This window comes from Helianthus annuus, chromosome 3, assembly GCF_002127325.2.
Source record: "Helianthus annuus cultivar XRQ/B chromosome 3, HanXRQr2.0-SUNRISE, whole genome shotgun sequence".
NCBI lineage: Eukaryota > Viridiplantae > Streptophyta > Magnoliopsida > Asterales > Asteraceae > Helianthus > Helianthus annuus.
This window is the reverse complement of record NC_035435.2, coordinates 7,375,135-7,392,603: the sequence shown is the minus strand read 5'-3', so window position 1 is coordinate 7,392,603 and position 17,469 is coordinate 7,375,135.

Here is a 17,469-nt window from a genome sequence, read left to right as displayed (position 1 = left end):
GAAAAGTTAACACTCTACCAAAACAATAAATCGTTATCACTAATAAGTCATTATTAAAGATAATGGAAACTAATTGTAATGAAGTCACCTTCAATCCCAACAAAATATTTCATTGACGTTGTTTCAACAAACACCTAGTTGGCATGTAATCTATCAGTAATAGATTATAAATTATTTCTAAATCAATCAAATAAACTTGCATAAATTTGCTTGATTAAGTTAAGTTCCTTTTTTTATCGGAAAACTTGGATCACTTCGAACCACTGAGGTATCATCGTGCCACCAGCGAAACCACCCGATCATATCCATCTCCACTAGGCTATAATGTCTATACACCAGGAGGAAACGCAATAAATCTAGGAAACACCCCCTTATGAGAATCGAACCTAGAACCTAGTGGTCCATAAGCCTTATCCCATCATGCCACCATAACTGCAGTAACAATTAACAAATCAGTCATCTTGTTCATGATTAAACCCTAACTAAATGACCTCAAGTCTCCAACACTAGTCAAAGTGCTACACCTCGTTCATGCATCATCATTCAGACTTTTTGGGTGTCATTTAATTTTGCAACTCGCCAAATAGATCAACACACAAAGAATCAGAATCCCATATTATGGAACTAGTTTATAGACTCATGTATTACATGGGGTTCAAGATATACACATGGAGTTGATCGAGTTATTTAGGGAAATAAATGTGTTTTCCATTTATATAAACTTGAATGAGTTTTTTTTAAAATAAATATGTTATTGTTGAGGTTGGTTGTGTTTGAATAAGGACATAACCATTACATGGTTTTAAATTATTTTTTATATTTCATATATTTCTTGCATCACACATCATAAATATAAATTTTAAAATGAATATATATATCCCTAATATGAACTATACATACGAACTTAAAGAAAATATAACATTACACATTTTAAATATTTTAATATTTTAATATTTTAAATGATGCGTTTACTGTCACACCCCAACCGATGACGGAAACATCGGGGCGCGGCACTGAGCGAAACAGATTGTCAAGAGAAATTCCATAACAACTAAATTACCGGATAGTTAATATTATGCCCCATACCATAACCTATCAAGAAATCAATTATTACATACATAGATATTCTCTAAACAAAACATTGTTCCGACAACTCAGATTTAAAGTGTTTGTTTCTAGACTCCATCCTAGCTCAATTCCATCAAATAGTATGCGTAGCATCCTAAACACCTGCCACATACGTTAAAATGAAGGTCAATACACATAGTGTAAAGGTGAGCATACAAGTTTGATAATATAATAGAGTTCGAAATCGTTTACGCATAACCAGCATGTAACATGTACGAAGTGAAGGCAAGTAGGTTATCGACAGAGAAATATGCACAGACGTGACTGCGAGTTGTAGAATGCGCAACACATATCTCCACTGGGACACGTGAAGTAAAGCCCTTAACAACCCCTGTCCACGACAGGTGCTAAGTCCAAACTATAGTACTATCGTTGCTAAGGTGCCAGGCTACAATCACTGTGTTAACATAACATACAAGCATTCATCGAATAACACGTAGCTTGCAATAACGGTCAGCGTATAAATAGTGTTTGTGTTGTGTGTCGATTGTGATTTGAATAAGTAACGTATGTAACACCCAAAAGTGCGTAAAGCAAAAAAGGATCGAGTATACTCACAGATAGCGTTTAAGTTAATAAACACTGTCTTGGATTGAAGGGAGCACTTAGAGATTAGCCTGAACAGTTAACGATAGCATAAGCGATGAACGACGCATAAAACGGTGCAAAGTAATCAAGTTTCGAACGGTAATCCGATCGGATGGCCATTCGATCGATTGGCCATTCGACCGCGGTGGTCCGACGAGTCGAGTTCCGGCGTTTCGTTTCGCATGTTGGGTTTTGCGATGCGTTTGAACGAGTTTCGATTAAGCGATGCGATAGATTAATAATAACCGCACAATACTATATCTAACATACAATCATCACAAATAACTCGCGTTTAGCGTTTGCGATTCGATTGCGATAGAATTGCGATTGCGTTTCGATCAATCACCACACAAAATATAACACAATTAAACATGCACAAGTAACACACAAATAACACACACACGTAAAACAATATCCAGAACGCATAATTCGAGTTGCGAATGCGATTGCGATGCGATTAGCGATAAAGCGATAAAACATGCGATAAACCTCGATTAAACATCTATTATTACTAGATACTCCACATAATACAACTAAAGCGATTAAAATAAAGATTCGATTACAAGTCAAAGAAGTCAAATCAGTAATTAAGCAAGGAGTGGCAGATTGCAATTAGCAATCTTTTCTTCCTTTGACTTCAATCTTGACTTTGACTATGACTTTCGTAACACGGGGTGTAACAGCCTCCCCTACTTAAGGGAATTTCGTCCCGAAATTAGGCTTTGACCGTAACGAACAACTGCCGATACTTCGCCTTCATGTCACTTTTGAGTTCCCAGGTGAACTCTGCGCCGCGTTTGCCTTCCCAGTGAACCTTCACAATAAGAATGCGTGAGCGCCTGAGCTTCTTGGTTTCTCGGTCCATGATCTCGACAGGCTTCTCCACGAAGTGTAATGTTTCGTCCACTTGTAGATCCTCTAGTGGAACTTGTAAATCCTGCTCGGCTAGACACTTTCTGAGGTTCGAAACGTGGAAAGTCGGGTGGACGTTGCTAAGTTCCTCCGGTAGTTCGAGTATGTAGGCCACTTTGCCTATCCTTTCCAGAATCTTAAAGGGTCCAACATGTGACACCTGTGTCACTTCAACCATCAAACAAATACCAAACCAATGAAATATTTTATTTCATACTTGGGATTTGTATAAATATGTGTACCATTTGCACATATCAATTCTTGTTCAATTTCGGGCTCCAAATCGCTTTCTGGAAGGTTATACGCGCACTGATGTGTAAATATAACCAGTTTAATGCAAAAAACACTCTGGAATAGTGACATAGGCTTAACATACCTTTAATAACCTTTACATAACTTAGAAATAAGTTTTGGAAGGTTTGGTGTGCCGAAATCAAGTTTATTCGCTTACAGGGACTAAATTCGACAAACTGCGAAAGTTTGCCGATTTGAACTGTAACGGACCTTCCGGAACATTATCATAAGTTAAACATACCCTAACTATCCTTTACATAGCTTAGAAATAGGCTTTGAGGGGTTCGGTATGCTAAAATAAACTTTTTGGTCATTCAAGGACTAAAAGCGTCAAAAAGTGCATAAGTTTACATTTTCGCGCATATCTTACGTTCTGAATACATCCAGACATCCAAAAATTTATGTAAGCATTAAAATATTTTATTTTAGTGTTTGGCATAAGAAAAATCCAGTCATCGCGCAATTTGGATCGTTTTTCGCGTTCATGCGCATTTCGTCGTAATTAAGCACATAACGCGTTCGTACGACCAAACGAACCGACATCCGAGATGCTTTTGACCATATTTTAAGTTCCCTATACTTTAACATCATTCTAGATCTTTGAAATGGGGTTAACGGGGCTTAAAAATGCCAAAAATCAAGTTTTACAAGTGCATGGACTATTTTTGAAATTTCTGACCATATTCAATGAACCTAGTCCAATTTTGAAGTGTTAATGGTTTTAACCCATGGTTTTGAAAAACCATGGGCTGGTATTTAATGGTTTTTATGATACCATGGGCTCATATTAGGGGCTCCCATGGTTTCATAAAACAAGGGGTGCACATGTACGGTCGAGATCGAAGCTCGTTTCACGATGAACGATCCTAACGGTCTTGGCTTTCCTATATAAACCCCCACCCCTCATTTGTTCAAACCCACATTGATCTGATTTCATCTCTCTAAGTTGAAGTATTTACTTCATACCTGAGAGTAATCGGATCAAAACTTCCGTTCTTGGACCCGTTGTAAGTATTCTTTCTTTCTTTTATGTTTTAGCGTTAAAGTCAAACTCTATTTGACTTTTTGCATTGACCATTTTATGGTCAACGCGAAGTTTGTTTGAACTTCATAACGTGAGCGTAATCACGATGGTTATAGTCCCTAGTGACTATACCTACTGATTACCACGTTATCTAGGCTCAGTGACGAGTCGTAGTTTCGGCCAAAATGCGCATTCTCGCGTAATGAAATATTGTATTTCATACTTGGGATTTGTATAAATATGTGTACCATTTGCACATATCAATTCTTGTTCGATTTCGGGCTGCAAATCGCTTTCTAGATGGTTATAGGCGCACTGATGCGTAAATATAACCAGTTTAATGCAACAAACACTCTGGAATAGTGTCATAGGCTTAACATACCTTAAATAACCTTTACATAACTTAGAAATAAGTTTTGGAAGGTTTGGTGTGCCGAAATCAAGTTTATTCGCTTACAGGGACTAAATTCGACAAACTGCGAAAGTTTGCCGATTTGAACTGTAACGGACCTTCCGGAACATGATCATAAGTTAAACATACCCTAACTATCCTTTGAATAGCTTAGAAATAGGCTTTGAGGGGTTCGGTATGCTAAAATAAACTTTTTGGTCATTCAGGGACTAAAAGCGCCAAAAGTGCATAAGTTTGCATTTTCGCGCATATCTTACGTTCTGAATACATCCAGACATCCAAAAATTTATGTAAGCATTAAAATATTTTATTTTAGTGTTTGGCATAAGAAAAATCCAGTCGTCGCGCAATTTGGATCGTTTTTCGCGTTCGTGCGCATTTCGTCGTAATTAAGCACATAACGCGTTCGTACGACCAAATGAACCGACATCCGAGATGTTTTTGACCTTATTTTAAGTTCCCTATACTTTAACATCATTTTAGAGCTTTGAAATGGGGTTAACGGGGCTTAAAAGTGCCGAAAATCAAGTTTTACAAGTGCATGGACCATTTTTGAAATTTCTGACCAGATTCAATGAACCTAGTCCAATTTTGAAGTGTTAATGGTTTTAACCCATGGTTTTGCAAAACCATGGGCTGGTATTTAATGGTTTTTATGATACCATGGGCTCATATTAGGGGCTCCCATGGTTTCATAAACAAGGGGTGCACATGTACGGTCGAGATCGAAGCTCGTTTCACGATGAACGATCCTAACGGTCTTGGCTTTCCTATATAAACCCCCACCCCGCATTTGCTCAAACCCACATTGATCTGATTTCATCTCTCTAAGTTGAAGTATTTACTTCATACCTGAGAGTAATCGGATCAAAACTTCCGTTCTTGGACCCGTTGTAAGTATTCTTTCGTTCTTTTACGTTTTAGCGTTAAAGTCAACTGTTTGACTTTCTGCATTGACTAGTTTATGGTCAACGCGAAGTTCGTTTGAACTTCATAACGTGAGCGTAATCACGATGGTTATAGTCCCTAGTGATTATACCTACTGATTACCACGTTATCTAGGCTCAGTGACGAGTCGTAGTTTCGGCCAAAATGCGCATTCTTGCGTATTTTGTAACCAAACTACTTTTGGGTATCAAGACCCTTTGTATTGATACCAAACCTGCTTTCAAACCTCGTTAAACATGTTTTAACATGTTTAACTCGTCACTTTTAGATTTGTGCTTATATAGGGTCGTAAAGGTAAGCGATCTAATCAATCGCTTATACTTTCGAACCCGACCCATTTGGTCGATCATTAAGATCTGACCAAACACATTAGGTGACCATAGTTGTATTGGGAATAACCTTCCGAGGTTATACCTTATGGTCACTTCGTTCAGTTAGTTGTATGATAGGTAATTTACATGCCTTAGGAAAATGACTAAAATGCCCTTTTTACGCATAAATTGATTTTAAGCATATGTAACCAAAATTTTGACATCTAAACTGATTAGGCAACTATATTAGACATGTTAAGGCATATTTTACTTGTCATAGGACTAGTTAAGCGGTCCAAACGCGTTTCACGCAAATGACGCGTTAAAGTAGCGTAAGCTACCTAAATGGGTCGTAATGGGTCGTAAGCACTTAAGTTAGGTTTCATTTTAGTATGTGGGCTTTGTTAAACCATATCATATGAGTTCGAATACTCATTTGGTTTACGAAACCTCATACTATCCAATCTCCCGATTTAGGTCCGGTTATTTATGTAGTTATCTATATAGGGTGTCGTTTGATTCCGTGATCCCTCTAACTTTGCTTGGTTGTTGTTCAAGACTTCTAAGCACCCTCAAGTGAGTACATAGTCCCCTCTTTTACTGTTTTCAAACATTTTGGGGTGAAACACATGTGCCTACTTGTTACTTCCGTGCTTTCCATGTTTTCATATCATATACTTGCTATGTTCATTAGTACACTATTAGTACATGATTTCATTATATTTTATGCTATTTATGTCCATTCAGGGCATACCTAGTACATTGTTTTGCATTTCTACCTTGTATGTTCACTTAAGCATATTAGGTACATTACTTTCATATAACATGTTTACATTTGGTATAACATTTGGTTTGTACAAACATGACTTATATACATTCATTAACATTAGCTACGCTGCTCGGTAGTAAGTAATGGTACCATAGGACTTGACAAATCCCGTTCCTGACATCCTAGGTTTGTTTGGATGAAAGGAATGACTGAATCCGAAAACATTTCTTTTGGTAACCTTTACTCTAGGGTTACCCGTCTGTCTCAAGGCTTGAATGTATGCGTTTAACTTACCGCATAAATGTTGTATCAGTGAAACATGCATTATCTTACAAAACATAATTTTTGATTATATTTTATCAAATGCATTGTTTTGTACATTTCTTTCTTATAGGGTTGAATAAATGCTTTTAATCAATAAATGCTTTTATTCTCTCTACATAACATTTGTTTACACATTACATGATTTACATTTGATGGTTTTCACACAAACATTTAACATTTGACTATACATAAACATTCTTACATTGATGGTTTGTTTGGTAAGTGATTTAAGTAACGAGACGTGTGTAATATGATACAAGTATGGTGGATACGCCGCTGGTACTTCCTATATATAAGTGCTTGTATGATATTACATATTGTAGCGTTACCTAAATCATTTCAACTTGGACTTATACTTTTTACACAAATGACATATTTTTCACAAGACACTGTTTTACAAAACAACTTATTTTTCACAAGACATTGTTTTACAAACCAACTTATTTTCACAAGACATTGTTTTACAAACACAACTTATAGTATACAAACTCATTTTATTTGGTTATTCATTTAACCTTACATTACTCTTTTACATATCATCTACTTTTTCATTGCTTTTCATATGATTTATAAAACAAAACATTTTACAAGGTTCATGACTACTTTTGTTAAACATTTTCTTCAAACTTATAAGTCATGAATCCTAAATCAATAAAACCTATGTATCTCACAGGCATTTTTATGCTGACGTACCGATTTTCACATGTGTTTCAGAAAATGATGCATAGGATTGATCAAGATACACTTAGGCGGACTTGGGCCTTAGTGACATTAAAAGACGCAAGACTAGTTAATTGTGTTATGTTTCCTTGTTTGTTAAGACATTGTAATTTCTTTTAATCAATAAAACGAAATTTCAATTTCCATGTGTTATGAAACAATGATTCTGTTACAACACTCCCCGACGTTTCCGCCACGATTTGTTGTTTTTACGTGGTCGGGGTGTGACACAACATATCGAGGCGCGAGCTTTCCTTTCTTGCCGAATCTGATCACTCCCTTCCAAGGTGATACCTTTAGGAGTACGTGATCCCCAACGTCAAATTCAAGGGGCTTGCGGCGTCTATCGACGTAACTTTTCTGACGACTCCGAGCTTTCAGCAGATTGTCCCGAATTTGGAGGATTTTGTCAGTCGTTTCTTGCAACAGCTCAGGACCGGTTATTTGCGAGTCTCCGATCTCGTGCCATACAATAGGTGATCGACATCTTCTTCCATACAATGCCTCAAATGGTGCCATTTGAATGCTAGAATGATAACTGTTATTGTACGAGAATTCGACTAAAGGTAAGTATGCGTCCCAATTACCACCGAAATCTATGACACACGAGCGAAGCATGTCTTCAAGATTACGAATCGTTCTCTCAGTCTGACTGTCGATTTGGGGATGGAAAGCGGTACTTAGATTAAGCGTAGTACCGAGAGCAGATTGAAACATTTCCCAAAGATGCGAGGCAGACCGACCATCGCGGTCAGAGATGATGTCACGAGGTGTACCGTGTCGACAGATAATTTCGTTGGTGCAGATTAGGGTTAATTTTTCTACCTTGAAGTCTTCTCGTATCGGCAGGAAATGAGCGAATTTAGTCAAGCGGTCAACGACAACCCAGATGCTATCGTGACTTGATGGCGTGCACGGAAGTTTCGTTATGAAGTCCATAGCCATACTCTCCCATTTCCACATGGGGATCTTGGGTTGGACGAGTAAGCCAGAGGGTCTTTGGTGCTCGGCCTTGACTTTCGAGCAAGTCAAGCACTTCGAAACATAGAGAGCGATATCTTATAGGATCGCGTGCTGACCCAAACGAGTCAATCAGAAGAGATCTTATCCATTTCAGATGCGGAAAATAAGAAACGGACTTGAAAAACAGCTTGTTTCACTTAAATTTGCCTTGTATTGATGATTTCACAGCTTTACAATCAAACGGCACTTCGGCAGCAGTTCGGTACCGGAAACTAGAATCGTTACTATGATTCCGCTTGACATGACTATTTATACTAGCCTTGATTTCGCTCGAAAGACACCAGAACCAGTTGGAGCGGAATCAACAAAATGTTGATTTCGCTTGAAAGTGTAACATGCACTTTCGAGCGGAATCACCTCTACGAGCGGAATCAGGACTTTAATACACCTAACACTGCTATTTTCTCGATCTACGTGCCCTGATCTATACAATCTAATCTAAGACTCGATACAAGACGAAGTCGACAGATGTATGCACAAACAGACTCCCCCTCAGATGTTGACGAGTCTGACTGTGTCGAGTCTTTGCAACTTCAGTCTTTATCGGTCTTCAGGCTTCCAAAAACTTTCTCAAACTTCTTTGTTCCACTCTAATTCTCTTGATCAGATTTCTTGATTCTTTAAATTCATCAGCATCTGCACTTTCAGGATCAGAACCTTGCTCTTTGTCAAACCGACTCCCCCTCAACTTGTGTTGGAATCGTAGTCTAGCTATCTTCATGAACAAGCATTGCTACCAGGTTCACATGCAGATTCTCTACCCAAAACATAAATTTCATAAAAAATAAGATATTAACAATTTTAAAATTGTATGCATCAACACTGACTCCCCTTCTTTCAATATACAATCAGAATAACTGTGATCATTCTTAAAATCATTTTTTACGATAAATTTCTTATCTCTGAAAAACTTTTCAATCAAACTCTCCCAAACCTGTTCATCATGTTCAGCACTTGGAATTTTGATAATCAGTTCTCCAACATCAGTTGTCTAAAATCTTTTTGAATTTTTCAAAATTTTTGCTAAAACACACTGAAAATCTTTTTGGAATTTTGTGAAATTACCGAAATGAAATGCAGTAAAGAAATATTTACATACAATATTTTTTGTGAGTTTGTGTAAGAGGATCATATCAGTTTCTGAGACAAATCACCAACACCGTTAAGCTTTAAACATTTTAAGTTCTAAACAATTCACTTAGATTGTCAGTATACTGATCCACTTAAATTTTCACACAAAGTTCAACTGTTTCGAGATACGAAGTTAGTGTTTTAGAGACTTAAACTTATTCACGTTTCCCACCTCAGAATATACTCCCGTATCCAGATCCCAATATTCAGTCTTACAGGTGAGTATACCTAGATGATATCTGTAAGGGGTTAGATGCGAAACCGTGAGAGCTCAGGTCAGAACTTCCGTTCAGCAGAGAGATGACGGCTCGACTTTTGGTGGGTCCCCTTTAGAGGATCTTTTTTACAACAGCATAGATTAGCAATTTTATTGTCTCATCATTTATGCTGAGGGCAGCGCTATTTTTCAAGCAAGCGAAAAGTATTCTCCGGGGACTAGGCCATTGCTTCCGCATTATCAGAAGTCCCGGGATAATACCCCAGATATCACTAAGCATAAAGATCTAGTATCTCAGAAAGAGGGGTCCTTTAAACAAGATTTCGGGGGTTACCCATATATCCGAGAGATGTTACCCACGAATTAAGCAAGTTTGAAATTTAGGTTTATATCTCGTCACAATCTATTAAATGTGCAAAAACCTACTGACACATCATCAGTGAGACCGTTTATTACTATTTAACTTTCCAATTCTTTAGCATGCCGTGATCGTCCACTGATCTACTATCATTTCCTCTTTTATACAACAAAACTCAATTTTTTGAATTTATCATGTTTTTGGCTCTTTTCAAATTTTCTAATGTTTTTGGATTTTCTGTGAAATTTTTACTCCCCCTAAAATGCAAACACATTTAAAGGAAAATTTGAAAACAAACTGTACAAACAAATTGACAACTGATATCAAATCACTTCAAATCGCCATCCACTCGGCATAAACAATCAGAACTCCCCCTCATAACAAACTATTTTCCCATTGTGATTTCAAAACACTTAAGTTTGTTTTAATCAAATGGTTTTTCCGGAAAATTAGTTTTGTTGATTTTCAAACCATTTGTAGGTTAGGGGATAAACTCATCATTTGTTCTCCAAAAAAACCACTAGTAAGTATGGTCCAATCAAGTTCAACTTAATGACCTTGATTAACCACTTGTCAATGAAAACCTCTTTCAACCACTTACAGGTTCACTCACCAACCATAATCACTTGTAAATCAAAATATAACAATTTAAAGATATCACCTGTAGATTTACCAAACAAACATTTCAAGAATGATGTCGATTCCTGCTCCACTCTTACCAACCTGAGAGCTCCGGCAATTCACAACTTGTAAAATTTAACACTTTTAAGATTCTTTTACTCAAACGGATTTTAAGAAAGATGCCGATTCCTGATCCACGATTAAAAACTTGGGATCTCCGGCAAGTCAGGTGTTTAATCAAACATAATGTCCACCCAAGCTTGACCAGCCTTGGGTGATTTTGGAACACATCTTTCCCACCAACATTTTGATTTATAAAATTCTTTAGCACCTTTTACCTTCCTATCAACCATCTTACCGAAAATATGTTTGACTTTCCCATTGAAAGCCTTCTCAACATCAAATTCTCCCTTATCAGCGAAGAATTGATTTGAGATCTCTACCTTCCCAACTTTTGACATCAAGTTTTCCTTTGACAATGACGGAAAATTTTCATCGTTCATTTCTGGAACGGTAACCATAATCTTTTTCTCAACTAATGACTCCTCTGATTTTATGGAATCAGATTCATTGTCAGAACAACTATCTGTTTTAACCACCCACTTTTGTTTACTCAAATCACCTCTTCTTTTGTAAAACCTTTTTGAACTTTCTCCTTCCTCAGAAGTATAATTTTCAAACTTTTTAACATTTTTCACAGGTTGTTCTTTCTTATCAACACAAGTCTTTCTCAAAACAGAGTTAGAAGAAACTCCCTGTTTTTGGTAGTTGGTCTTGGGGCAATTCCAAGCAATGTGTCCAACTTCTTGGCATTTGAAACAGGTTCTTCTGTCAACTCTCTGACCAAACTTTTTCACATTCTTCTTTACTTCAGCAAGAAACTCTTAATTCGACTGCTTCCAGAATGGTTTCTTCTGTTCATCCTCTGAACTTCCACCTGCAACAAATTTTGTTTTTGGTTTATAAGTTTTCTGATTTTTATAACTTTCTTGTGAAATAAAACCAAGACCTTTCTTTTTGAGATTACCATTATGTTTTGGTTTCTTTTGAAAACCATAACCACAACCATAACCCATTTTCTTGTTTATTCTTTGTTGAATTCTTAAAGTGTAAGGTTTAGATTTTTCAGAAAGATTTAAATCTTTTATTTCAGAAATATTAATTTCTATTAATTTGAAAACCTTTTTGATCTTTTCAGTTTTAACACTTCTTATTGGGAATTCCTCATCAGAATATAGAATATAATTTGTCTGAATCATTCAATGTATATGCTACTTTGATTGATCCGTCATTCAAATTAGATTTTGATAATAGGAATTCTTTATTGTAAACCCTTTTAACCGGTGAACTCGGACTCTTCTCAGATGAACTCGAACTATCCGACTTAGACTCCGACTTTGACTCTTCATCCATATCCAACACCTGATCGACAACTCTCTTAACTAACTCAGACTCATGATCAGTGTCAGACGCTGTGAATGTGACATCAATATTGTCTGGTAATTCATCAGTGATTTCAGACTTTAATTTGATGTTTAGAGCCTTGTCTACCCGTTCCTCAGTTGGTTTTCTGGGATAATAACTTTCAAAAATCGGGGGCAGACATCTGTTATACTTGACACTTTGTGTCTTACCAGTATCCTCTTCCTTTTCTTTCTTCTTGAAAGCTTCAAGACCTGCAACAGTAGGATAAACACGATCAATCAAATATTCACACGTATTGTAACTCAACAGTAATCGTTTAATCCTTTCACTCTCAATCTTCTCAAGTTCAAGCTCCTTCTTCAGCTTAGCACAGTCTTCAATATACTCATTGATGACGCTCTGCTTTGTCATTAATGTTGCGCTCAGTTTGTCATTAGCTTTCTCAATTTCTGAATTTGTCTTTTTCAGACTATCAACTGTTCTGTTCAGCACATCGTATGACTCCTTCACATACTTCACATCAGACAGTAAATCTTCTTTAATCTTCTCTAATTCAGCAATCTTCTTGTCTTTTTCTTCACAAACTTTGCAAGATTCTGAACATTTCTCACAAGGTTTAATGATTTCAACTATTTTTTCAATCTCACCAGTCTTTTCAACTTCAACGAGTTTCTCAACTTCTACTATTTTTTCAATTTCGACAATCTTTTCTACTTCGACAACTTTTTCAACTTCAACTATTTTCTCCACCACTTTTTCCACTTCAACAATCTTTTCTATTGCATTCTTAATTACTGCTTCAACTTTTGTTTCATCAACTTCCGTCTTTGCTTTTTCATTTTCGAGTAACTTTTCTGCTTCTAGCTCTCTCTTCAAACGGGCAATCTTCTTTTGATTCAGCATCTCAACTTTATCTGCATAGAAAAAATTAAAACTGTCAGGATCAATGCTTTTTCTACATTTGTTAAGATATTCTTCCTCATCATCAGTATCAACATCACTTCCTAGATCTGGAAATATTGGAATTCTTTTCTAACAATCTTCATTTTCACTCAAAATTCTTGTAACAAGAGCCACATCAGGTCTAGTCACACCAGGTATGTAATTGTCCCAGCTAAATCCCTCTGCAACAAACTCATCACCTTGATCTATTATCCCATAATAAGCTTTCTTTTTTGCTTCTTCGATCATTTTCCCATGAGCAGTTTTCTGATCCTTTTGTTGAGGTTGTTGATCGATCTGATGAAAGATTGATTTCTGATAATAATTGCTCTTATCTTGACTCCCAGTTGATTCTTGATTTTTACACTCCCGTTTAAAATGACCTTTTCCTTTACATCGGAAACAAGTAACCTTTGACTTGTCAAAACCCAGTGGAGAGGTAGCCATTCCTCGAAACTCATCTCTGCCAGTAATCTGTTGAAACTTTTCAGCTCTTCTACACGCACTAGCCAAACACCATTTCACATCCATCAATTCAAGTTCTTCTGCATCGATTTGGTCGTAATCTTCTTTCGTGAGCATTGGATTACCAATTCTTCCTGCAATCAATCTTTCATACGACTCTAACATGGCGACAAGAGATGCCATGTGTTGCTTAGCCACTTCAGGAGAAAGATGTTGACCATTCTGAATGTTCAAGGTCACATTGCACTGCAGATTTGTAGAATTTTGCTTCTGAGGGCTAGGTGTGTTGCTGTTTGGATCAAAACTAGAGAATGATGAAGTATATCCACCATTTTGAGTTGTAGTGCTAGTATTTGGACTAGATGACCCATCAGCACTAAAAGCAGTACTAGTCTTTGGACTCTGGCTAGGGGTAGCCTCAAACTTGTTCCCTCGATAGTACAAACTGACATCCTGTTTTGCATTTGGATTTGTCATGATAGCTGTCTTTTGAATATCCAGCTCCTGTTCTTCAATCTTCTGAATGAATTGTGCCAAATTCATACTCTCGGACATTTCTCATGAGTTTTACAACCATCAAATAAGTTCCCCACTTGTGCTGTGGCAAGGCTTTAGCTTGCTTATCAACCCACTCATCATCCTCTTTCTGAATGTCTAATCTTCCCATTTCAAGTACCAGATGACAATATCTATCAATGGTCTGCTTTGTTGTTTCATGATCAAAAGCTGTAAACATGTCAAACGATTTCTTCAATAAGGCCTTTTTGTTTTTGATCATATCAGCACTCCCTCTGAATTTCTGAATCAAAGCCTCCCAAATTGATCTAACTGTACCATTATGTTGAAGTAACACAAAAATATCTTCTTTAACTGCTTGCTGAAGAATGCTGATCATCATCTTTTCACTTATGTATTTCAACTTGTCAGCTTCTGTAAAGTCATTAAAACCCTTTTCAAGCCCACGTTCATTCTTTGGTCTCTCGTAATCTTTTAGCAATGAACACCATGCATCAAATTTGTAAGCTTGCACCCAATTCTCGAATCGGTTTTTCCAACCTTGAAAGTCTTCAATGTACATGAGTTTTGGTGGTTTCTGATAAGTTCCTGTTTCATTCTCATTGTACACAGTTTCAACGGCAGTAACTGGAGCAACCGGTGTAGCGAATGCATTGTAGAATTCCTCAGCCATGATTCGGTAACACGTATTTCAAAAACAGTTACTTTCAAGTGAAATCACCCAGTCAGTTTCAAGCGGAATAGCGAACAACCCTTCTGAAGCGGAATCACCAAGATGTAATTTGGAGCGGAATCTGATATTTGGTTGTCTAGAGCGGAATTAACAAAAAGTTTGGAGCGGAATCTGAAATTTGGTTATCTGGAGCAGAATCAGCAACAAATTAGAAGCGGAATCTCAGAAATAGTACCGGAGCGGAATCAGTCAGGTATTTCGGAGCGAAATCAAACAGTTTCAGGCGGAATCAAGCAATCTGGAGCGGAATCAGACTATCACAAGTACACTTTCGAGCGGAATCAGAAATGATCTGTTCAAGCGGAATCACTTCGGGGGTTAATTTTTACCATTTTTCAGCAAATTTTAGTCTCAAACTTTCAAGGGTTTATCTGTATGTCCTTTTACACAGTTTGTGAAAAATTGATCAGGTTATGACCATTAAAACTTGTTCTGATGAAGAAAGAAGGTGTAGAAGTCAGAAAATGAGGCTGTTTTGGCAAGAACTCCTCCTCCTGAGCTCTGATACCACTTGTAGGATCGCATGCTGACCCAAACGAGTCAATCAGAAGAGATCTTATCCATTTCAGATGCGAAAAATAAGAAACGGACTTGAAAAACAGCTTGTTTCACTTAAATTTGCCTTGTGTTGATGATTTCACAGCTTTACAATCAAACGGCACTTCGGCAGCAGTTCGGTACCGGAAACTAGAATCGTTACTATGATTCTGCTTGACATGACTATTTATACTAGCCTTGATTTTGCTCGAAAGACACCATAACCAGTTGGAGCGGAATCAACAAAATGTTGATTTCGCTTGAAAGTGTAACATGCACTTTCGAGCGGAATCACCTCTACGAACGGAATCAGGACTTTAATACACCTAACACTGCTATTTTCTCGATCTACGTGCCCTGATCTATACAATCTAATCTAAGACTCGATACAAGACGAAGTCGACAGATGTATGCACCAACATATCTTTCTTCATGCCCGGCCACCAGTACTTGTAGCGAAGGTCCTGGTACATTTTATCGGCACCGGGATGAATAGAATATCGAGACTTGTGGGCTTCGTCCATCAGAATTTGTCACAAGTCAGTGCGCTTGGGAATCCAAATTCGGTCTAGATAATGGAATATCCCATTCGATTTATTCACTAGCTGGGCTCCATCGTTGAGAATCCTTTCCTTCTTCAAAGTGCGTTCGGTGAAAAAAGCATGTTGGGCTTCGCGGATAAGAGCTTCGAGATGGTGTTGGGCTTGGACATTACGAACGCTACGCAAATAGCTTCGTCGGCTTAGGGCGTCGGCAACGACATTTGATTTGCCAGGATGATAACGGATCTCGCAGTCATAATCATTGAGAAGTTCTACCCATCGGCGTTAGCGCATATTCAGTTCTGTTTGGCTGAGGATGTGTTGTAGGCTCTTATGATCTGTGAAGATCATACACTTGGTACCATAAAGGTAGTGTCGCCAAATTTTCAACTCAAAAACAACTGCGCCTAGCTCGAGCTCGTGGGTTGTATAGTTCTTCTCGTGGATCTTGAGCTGACGAGACGCGTAAGCGATAACCTTGTCCCGTTGCATGAGAGAACAACCAAGACCAAGGTTCGAGGCATCGCAGTAGACAAGGAAGTCATCGTTTCCGTCGGGTAAAGCGAGAACGGGAGCATTGCAGAGCATATGCTTGAGAGTTTGAAAGGCAGTCTCTTATTCAGTTCCCCAAACAAAAGGCTTGTCTTTGTGCGTGAGAGAAGTAAGCGGCACGACGATTTTTAAGAATCCTTCGATAAATCGGCGATAATAGCCCGCTAGTCCGAGAAAAGAACGGACTTCAGACGGGTTCTTAGGCATAACCCAGCTCTTAACAGCTTTGATCTTTGCGGGGTCGACATGAATACCTTGACTATTGACAATGTGACTAATGAATTGAACCTCCTCCAGCCAAAATTCACACTTGGAGAACTTGGCATAGAGTCGATTCCCTTGGAGTAGTTCGAGAACCAAACGTAGATGTTGCAAGTGTTCGGTTTTCGACTTGGAATAAATCAGGATATCATCGATGAACACGATGATGAAGCGGTCAAGAAATGGTTTACACACACGATTCATAAGATCCATGAAAATCGCGGGTGCATTGGTTAAACCAAAAGGCATAACAACGAACACATAGTGGCCGTAACGAGTGCGAAAAGCGGTTTTCGGTATATCCTCCTCCTGATTGCGTAACTGGTGATATCCTGAGCGTAGATCGATCTTTGAGAAACATGTAGCACCTTGCAGTTGATCAAACAAATCATCGATTCGAGGCAGGGGATAGCGATTCTTGATCGTCAGCTTATTCAACTCCCTATAGTTGATGCACATCCAGAACGACCCATCCTTTTTGACAAAAAGGACTGGTGCGCCCCAAGGAGAGGTGCTAGGGCGAATGAAGCCTTTATCAAGTGATTCCTGGAGTTGACTCGAGAGTTCGCGCATTTCGGACAGAGCGAGTCGATAAGGAGCTCTAGCAACAGGATTGGCTCCAGGAATGAGGTCGATACGAAAGTCGATATCAAGACTCGGAGGTAAACCAGGTAACTTATCAGGGAACACAAGAGGAAAATCACGAACGACAAGAA